Source organism: Coregonus lavaretus (genome assembly GCF_964263955.1).
Source record: "Coregonus lavaretus genome assembly, chromosome: 5".
Classification (NCBI taxonomy): Eukaryota; Metazoa; Chordata; class Actinopteri; order Salmoniformes; family Salmonidae; genus Coregonus; species Coregonus lavaretus.
In genome coordinates, this window is record NC_139992.1 from 24,525,933 (window position 1) to 24,534,991 (window position 9,059).

A 9,059-nucleotide genomic window follows, 5' to 3' on the forward strand; every position below is an offset into this window, starting at 1 on the left:
CTCCCCTTCATCTACACCAGGGATTCCCAAACTTTTTTGTCCCACGACCCCATTTTGGTATCTGAAAATTCTCGCAACCCCAACCATGTGAAAATAAGAGATGTAATTAACAGCCAATGTTTACTTTTTTAATTGAGGCTAAATAAATAAATAAATGGCAGTCAATTGCGAAACATTCATTTTTTATTTTATTTTTGTACCCCCTTTTCTCCCAAATTTCGATCTTGTCTCATTGCTGCAACTCCCCAACGGGCTCGGCAGAGGCGAAGGTCGAGTCATGCGTCCTCCGAAACATGACCCGCCAAGCCGCGTTTCTTAACACCCGCTCGCTTAACCCGGAAGCCAGCTGCACCAATGTGTCAGAGAAACACTGTTCAACTAACGACTGAAGTCAGCCTGCAGGTGCCCAGCCTGCCACAAGGAGTCGCTAGAGCGCGATGAGCCAAGTAAAGCCTCCCCGGCCAAACCCTCCCCTAACCCGGACGACGCTGGGCCAATTGTGCGCCGCCCTATGGGACTCCCGGTCATGGCCCGTTGATCAAACCCCAGGCTGTAGTGCACCGCAACACTGCGATGCAGTGCCTTAGACTAATGCGCCACTCGGGAGGCCCAATTGCTAAACATTCTAACAGTATTTCGGATTGCATTCTCAACTCACCATCATATATTTTTTATGTGGGGCTATGACAGTAAATTGCAAATGAGTCTGACATAATTTCTCTTATCTCATCACCATTTTATTTATTTCCCCAGCCTGCTTGCGTTCAGTTTGTTTCCCAAATATGTATGTTACATAGGCAAGGAGACACATTTTATTTTCATTACACAGAAAGTCAAAAAAGTCTGTTTTTTACATCCAATGCGAATGACAACAGTTCCTCTCTCAATGCGCAAAAAATCTTTCCAACACTTCCCCCTCAATAACCAACAAGCTTCGGTGTGAAATAGAACATTGTCATGATTTGATCCTATATCTCCACATAGTTTTGCAAACAGGCATGTGCAATGTAGTTTACAATCAAAGTTACCTGCTGCATATCTCAGAGTTCTGCGCTCAGCTCTTTTGCCGCCAGTTGCTCTCGTGTATCCATTATAGCTCAGTGGGTGTATCATACAATGCGTCCACATGGCAGAGGGAGACACATTCATAACTAGAGTGCAGAGGCCTGCGCCCCATCCCGTTATAGATAGAGCCCCGTCTGTGCAAAAGCCCACCATTCGATCCCATGGAATCAGGTTTTCGTCAATAGCCACGCAGCACACTGAACATCCCCTGTGCCATTTCATACTCTGGAATTGTGAGACTGAACAATATGTCCTCGTGAATTGCATCCCCCGACATGTAGCCAACAAAAGTAAATGCATGGGCATCTCAGCTCTCACAGCTAACATCCATTTGGAGAGCATAAACTGGGGAGTTTCTGAGTCTTTCAGTCAGTTTCCTCATGATTGCTAGCTATAGCATCAATTCTTAGTTTCACAGTGTTATCTGACAAAGTTATTGACGTGAGTTTCTGTTCTTCTGCTGGCGGCCTCCCCACACATTGTTTTCACCATATCAATTGCGGACGGTAATATCAAAGTCTCTGCAATAATGTGTGGTTTCATAGCGTAGCGGGCTTAGCCATTCACTGTGGGAATGAATCAAGTCCAATGGTCAAGGCCTTTTCCCATGATCTAAAGACCCTCTCTGGTTGAATTTTAACTTTTAGATTTGAATAATTTTCATTTAGATTTTTAAGGTTAACCACATTATAATGATTTTGAGAGACAAAGACGATATTATAATATAAATTGTTTTCTGTTTTTTTACCAGGATTTTGGAAATTCTCCAGTGACTCCATTTTCATATCTGGCAACCCCATATGTGGTCGCAACCCCTAGTTTGGGAAGCGCTGATCTACACTGATTTGAAGTGGATTGAACAAGTGACCTCAATAAGGAATCATAGCTTTCACTTGAATTCACCTGGTCAGTCTATGTCATGGAAAGAGCAGGTGTTCCTAATGTTTTGTACACTCAGTGCATACTTGATATGTAGACCCACTACTGTATCAGTAAATGTGTTGCACGTGCTTTCCTTCATTAGTGAAAAGTGAATATGCTTTGAAGTATCCTTCAAGTTGTCAACAAGATTTAAAGTGAAAGCTCACTTAAAATGTTATATTTTTCATATGGTTCCAACCCCAAAAGAGGTTTAAAGCTAAGATTGGTCCACGGCCAATGTCATCTGTTTTGCAGATCCATGCTATACTTGTATGCCTTCCAAATGACTGCGGAAGATGTGCACTGCCTAATGTCCCCCATTTATACATTGTCCATCTTCTCCATTCATTTGGGTTTGAGGCATCAAGCTGGAGCTATTAGACTACGTTTGAAGTCTGCAAACGTCTACGTCAGAGAGTGAAAGTAATTTTTGGCGGTAAACCATTATTCATATTTGACACTGTGTAGACAAACCTGTTACCTCTATTTGCAGATAACACAACATGTCCAATGTGACGAATTTGCTGCTACATGAACGATACAAACAAATGTCAGGATTTTTAGTACAGTCATCTGAAAACTGTAAACGAGTTTATTTGGTTTCCATTCATGGCAAGTTTACTTCAGCCAGCCTGACAGAGTGCTGCTGTATAGGGGGGAAGGCTGGCGGTGTTGCTTTGAAATAGGCCATAGCACGACTGAAATGGTATTTCCAGAGTATTTCCCTGAACCAGAGAATCAGAGTGAGGGGCCATGCAAAGTGCTGGCAGGGAGAGGAGGATGAGAGGAGGATTGTAGTTGACAGAGAAGGAGTGCTGGGTGCTGGGCTGGCCCTCCAAGCAGAAATTAGTCATCAGCCTCATGCCTGGCTGGTTGGGCTTATGTGCCCCTGTCATTGAGAAACCTCTACACACACACACACACACACACACAGACACACACGCAAGCAAGCAAAATTCCTCAAAGGGACTGCTCCCCTCCTTCTCTTTTCCTTGTTTGTCCCCTCTCTCTCTCTCTCTCTCTCTCTCTCTCTCTCTATCTCTCTCTCTCTCTCTCTCTCTCTCTCTCTCTCTCCCCCCCCTTCCAGTACTCTTCATACAATGAACAAACATGACTTTGCTTCAGCTATTTCAGGTCAATTGGGATCAAATTATTTCCCCAGTATCAGCAAGATTGGGGTGAAAAACATATTCTGACCCATTTCTTCTGACATTTACTAGATGTTGTGATGACAAGTCTTGTGTCTCTTGTCCACACTAAAGTGGACTACAGTGAAAGTGGACTAATCAAGTTTAATATATTATAAAAAATAAAGCAAACTGGATGGAATATGAGGAAAAATGCACTAAATACTTTTTTAATCTTCAACAAAGGAATGCTACCAAAAATAATTTAATGAAACTGGTTACAATTGACGGAGTCACCCATGATTCACCAAATTATATTTTAAAGGAGGAAACAAAGTACTTTAAGCATATGTTTTCTTTTCAGTCGCCTCCATCTCCTCTAACTGAAGCTAATTGTAGAGATGTATTTTCTATTGATAATGTAAAATTAACAGCCATACAGAAAGACTCATGTGAAGGTGAAATTACAGAGGAGGAACTTCTCGATGCAATTAAAGACTTTAAGTCCGGGAAAACTCCAGGGTTGGATGGCATACCAGTCGAGGTATACCAAACCTTTTTTGATATACTAAGAGGACCGTTATTAGCATGTTTTAACCACTCCTATGTAAATGGTAGATTATCTGACACTCAAGAAGAAGGTCTGATCTCATTATTACTGAAACAAGTGGAAAATATAAAGATCCAGTCCATTAAAAAAATTGGAGGCCCCTTACACTTCAGTGTTGTGATGCAAAAATTATAGCAAAATGTATAGCGCATAGAATTAAAAAGGTATTGTCAGATATTATTCATTCTAATCAGACAGGTTTTTTACATGGAAGATACATTGGAGATAATATAAGGCAAGTATTGGAAACAATAGAACACTATGGAAAATCTGGGAAACCAGGCCTGCTATTCATAGCAGACTTCGAAAAGGTATTTGATAAAATACGACTGGGGTTTATATATAAATGCCTGGAGCATTTCAATTTTGGAGAATCTCTAATAAAATGGGTCAAAATCATGTATAGTAACCCTAGGTGTAAAATAGTAAATAATGGCTATTTCTCAGAAAGTTTTAAACTGTCAAGAGGAGTGAAACAAGGTTGTCCACTATCGGCATATCTATTTATTGTGGCCATCGAGATGTTAGCTATTAAAATCAGATCCAAAATTAATATCAGAGGATTAGAAATCCAGGGCTTAAAAACAAAGGTGTCATTGTACGCTGATGATTCATGTTTTCTTTTAAATCCACAACTAGAATCCCTCCACAGCCTCATAGAGGATCTAGATACATTTTCTAACCTGTCTGGATTACAACCAAATTATGACAAATGTACTATATTACGTATTGGATCACTAAAAAATACAATTTTTACATTACCATGTAGTTTACCAATAAAATGGTCTGATGGTGATGTGGATATACTCGGAATACATATCCCAAAGGAAATAAATGATAGAAAGTTAGCAAAAATAGATAAGATCTTGCTACCATGGAAAGGTAAATACCTGTCAATTTGTGGAAAAATCACCCTGATTAACTCTTTAGTATTATCCCAGTTTAACTATTTGCTTATGGTCTTGCCTACGCCTAGCGAACAGTTTCTGAAATGATATGAGAAAAAAATATTCAATTTTATTTGGAACGGCAAGCCAGACATTTACATTACATTTTAGTCATTTAGCAGACACTCTTATCCAGAGCGACTTACATGAGCAATTAGACAAAATTAAAAGGGCCTATTTATATAATGAATATGAATTCAGAGGACAGAAATTATTAAATATTAAAGCATTAGACCTATCACTAAAAGCTTCAGTCATACACAAGTTATACTTAAATCCGAACTGGTTCTCAAGCAAATTAGTAAGATTGTCTCACCCAATGTTCAAGAATGGCCTTTTTCCCTTTATTCAGATTACAACCACTCATTTTCAGTTATTTGAAAAGGAAATCATCTCCCAAATATCACTATTTCTAAAACAAGCCATAGAAAGTTGGTTGCAATTTCAATTTAATCCTCCAGAAACTCCAGAACAAATAATGCAACAAATATTGTGGTTAAATTCAAATATACTAATTGACAAAAAACCTTTATTTTTTGACAAAATGTTTAAAAAAGGTATAATCTTCGTAAATGATATCATCGGTAGGACTGGTGGAGTTATGTCGCACATGCAGCTAACAAAAACATATGGAAATGTCTGCTCTACCCAAAATTACAACCAAATAATTGCAGCCTTACCGCAAAAATGGAAGAGGAAAGTGGAAGGGGGAGAAAGTAAGGAACTTGTCTGTCGGCCTTGCATTAAAGAACATAATTGTTTAAGGAAAACTGTGATAAATAAAAAAGTATATCAGTTTCATTTAAGGACCAAAGGATTGACAGCTGTCCCATATAGATTGCAAAATAGTTGGGAAGAGATTTTTGACGTACCAATCCCATGGCATAGTGTTTATGAACTGAGATGCAAAACGACACCGGATTCAAAAATTAGAATCTTTCAATTTAAATTATTATATAAAATTCTTGCTACCAATAGAATGTTATTTATATGGGGGATACAATCTTCCCAGCTCTGCAGATTTTGCTGTGAAGAGACAGAATCATTAGATCATTTGTTTTGGTTCTGTCCATTTGTAGCTTGTTTTTGGACACAGGTCCAGGAATGGCTAAAGGATTGCAATATTTACCTGGAGCTAACCTTGCAGATAGCATTACTGGGTGATCTGAAAAGTCATAGTCAATCGATCAATAATATAATAATACTTTTAGCAAAAATGTTTATTTTTAATTCACAATCTGTAGAAGCAATGAGAATAGAAAGGTTCAGAACTTTTGTAAAACATCACAGTACAGTTGAAATATATATATGGCAAATAGAAATCCTATATGGATGGTGTTAAGAGATAGATGGGAGGTGTTGAATGGAGTTGAAGGATGGGACTAATAACAAATAACAACAAATAATAACAAGATAACTAATAATGTAAGCACACTGTGTCCATAATAAGTATATAGGTTGTATGTTGGGAGCTTTTGGGAAAGAGCACAGTTAGAAAGATATGGCATATAGAAGCAAACCGGATGGACATCATGAAAATGATCAGAGAGGTTGAGAGTAGAAGAAGTTCAGGAGCAAAAACAAATAAAATAGAATTATTGTAAAATTGACTGTGTCCATAAAATGTAGAAAGTAAGTATAAGCTGGAAGTAGAGGCTTAAGCATTGTTGTTCACTAATTTACCCCAAGTAGGGAAAGGATGGCGGGGTTGAAAAGTAATAAAGGGGAGTATATATATATAAAACATGGGGGATTGGAAGTGATGCAGACAATTACATTGATGGAAGTTACAATCTATCTGCAATATTAAGCTGATCTACCCAACAAAAAAATAAAATAAAAATAAAAATAAAGTGGACTACTCAACTATCAGTTTGTTTTTGCAGAAGATAACTAGCAATGTTATGTATCAATATGTGCATCCTTAGGTGATTTCACCTTTGACATTTGTGATGTTTTTAATGACCAATCACGCTGGGTTAGCCAGCTGATTGATATTCTCCCTTACTGATTATTGATGGCTGCCCGCCTGGCTTTAGCATGCTAGGCTATTGTCTCCATTGCAGATGAATAGCCCTGATTAGCGCTTCGAGCTAGCCAAGTTAGCGGATGACGCTAATTCTCCCATTAGCACTGAAGCCAGAGAGCCTCTCTCACAAAGGGGGCTAATTTACAGCGTCATGATGGCTGTTATAAATTAGATTAACGAGACCCTGCATCATATGTCAGCCATGGAGAGGATTGAACCCAACAGAAATGCATCTACAGCCCCAGAATTAGGTCAGCAACACGCTAGCAGCATGCATGTCACGCCCTGGCTCTGGGGACTCTTATATGTTGAGCCAGGGTGTTAGTTTCTATGTGTAGTGTCTATGTTTTGTTTTCTATGTGTTCTTTTCTAGATCGTGTGTTTCTGTGTTGGCCGGGGTGGTTCCCAATCGGAGGCAGCTGTGTCTTGTTGTCTCTGATTGGGGACCATACTTAGGCAGCCTGTTGTGCACTTGTCATTTGTGGGATCCTGTTCCTGAGAGGTTTGTGTTTTGTTAACCTTAGGACTTCACGTATCGTTTTGTTGTTTTGGTTGTTATTGTTAAAGTACACATTAAAAGATGTACGCATATCGCGCTGCGCCTTGGTCCGGTTATTACGACGATCGTGACAATGCAGCTTAGGGAGAATATAAACGGATAATAAAATCGACGATGGTGATAACTTTAGCATGTATAAAACACAATATGGGTCAATGGAAACTGAGTCAGAGCAGAAGCATGGAGTCAGCTTCCAAAGGCCATGCGTGATTGGAGTTATTGGCTTATTGGCTACTGGCGAGATCAGACGCTAGGGTTTATAGTCACTCTAAGATTCTTGGTAGTACATCACATGCTGGATCGTGGAAAACTAAACGTATTCTTATTGTAATTTTATGTGATAGATGAGTGGTATTCCTAAAGCAGCTTTAGCAGTGATAATTTAACACAAATTACTGCTTGGGGGACATCTTTTTTATTTAATTTTTTGATCCAATTGACATTTTAGTCATTTAGCAGACGCTCTTATCCAGAGCGACTTACAATTAGTGAGTGCATACATTTTTCATACTGTGTGTTCTTAATAGATGTGAGAGAGGGAGGAAATTAGATGGGAGGATGGAGATAGGGAGGGAGAGAGAGAGATGGATATTTTATACCTCTCTCTTACCAGCATAATATGAATCCGTATGATTACTGCCAGTGCCAGCCTGCTGCGTGCCCTGTACCAAACAATAGACACAACAGTCAGTAGTCACCACTGCCTTTGTTTTTATGCAGAACACCGCTCAAGATTACTCAGAAGACTAATGAGTGGGTAGATTATACACAATTTCTTTCTCGCTCTCTCTTCTCTCCTCACCTGCTGTTTTTCAAGGTTCCCTCAGGTCACTTTGGAGGCGAAAGAAACACACACCTGTTTAGGCGAGGTGCTGGCTAATGGAGTAGAACACTTGAAAAAGAAAAGGAGAGCCGCACACTCTAGGAGCTCAGATGCAATAATTTGATAACCTAATAACCAACGTTTCGACAGACAAGCTGTCTTCATCCCTCAGGTCACTTGCCTGGTTAAAGAATGATTGAATTACATAAGGTTTTAAGAAGTCACGCGTGACTTCAGCCCTAGCTCATATCGGGTGAATGAGAGAAAGAGGTGTGTGAGTGGAAGAGGATGCAGGGGGATGCACACTTGGATTCCTCAGAGAGATGGAAACCGCAGTGTTTTCCCACCACTCCATGTGAGAGCAGATGTGTGGAGATTAGGTCAGAGGAGATGAGATAGAGGTAGAGATATCCTTAAACACGCGCTCAGCCAAGCCCTTGCTAAAACCACTCAACTTTTTCAAGAATAACATTAACCTTTCACTTTTCGCTTTTCTGACATTGGATCTGGGGTGATAAAGGCATGTGTGGTATTTCTGCAACATGCTCAGGATCACTCCTATCTCTTACAGTCATCACTATGTCAACACGGTCATGTGAGTGAAGGGTTGATACATAGCCCTGGCCTGCATGATCACAGAGGCAGGGATTGCAACACTGACTGACCGCAACTATTGTTTTTGTGTGCTGTGGTTTTAATGTGCCCTGGGGGCCAGCTAGGCCACAATTTATGGACAGATTAAGGATTGTTATGTTTCGTTCTTTTTTGTAGGTCACTAGCTATACCAAAGCTGTGTCCGTAACTTTTCTATAGACTACAGCACTAAATCATAAGGTATTGTCAACCTATCTATAAGGTATTGTTAACCTATCTCTGCAGAGTATACAGACAACTGTTCAGTGTACTTGTTCTTTAATCAATTCTAAAGAGACCACTGGCCTGTAGCTACATAAACATTTCATAACCCCACTACAGTTC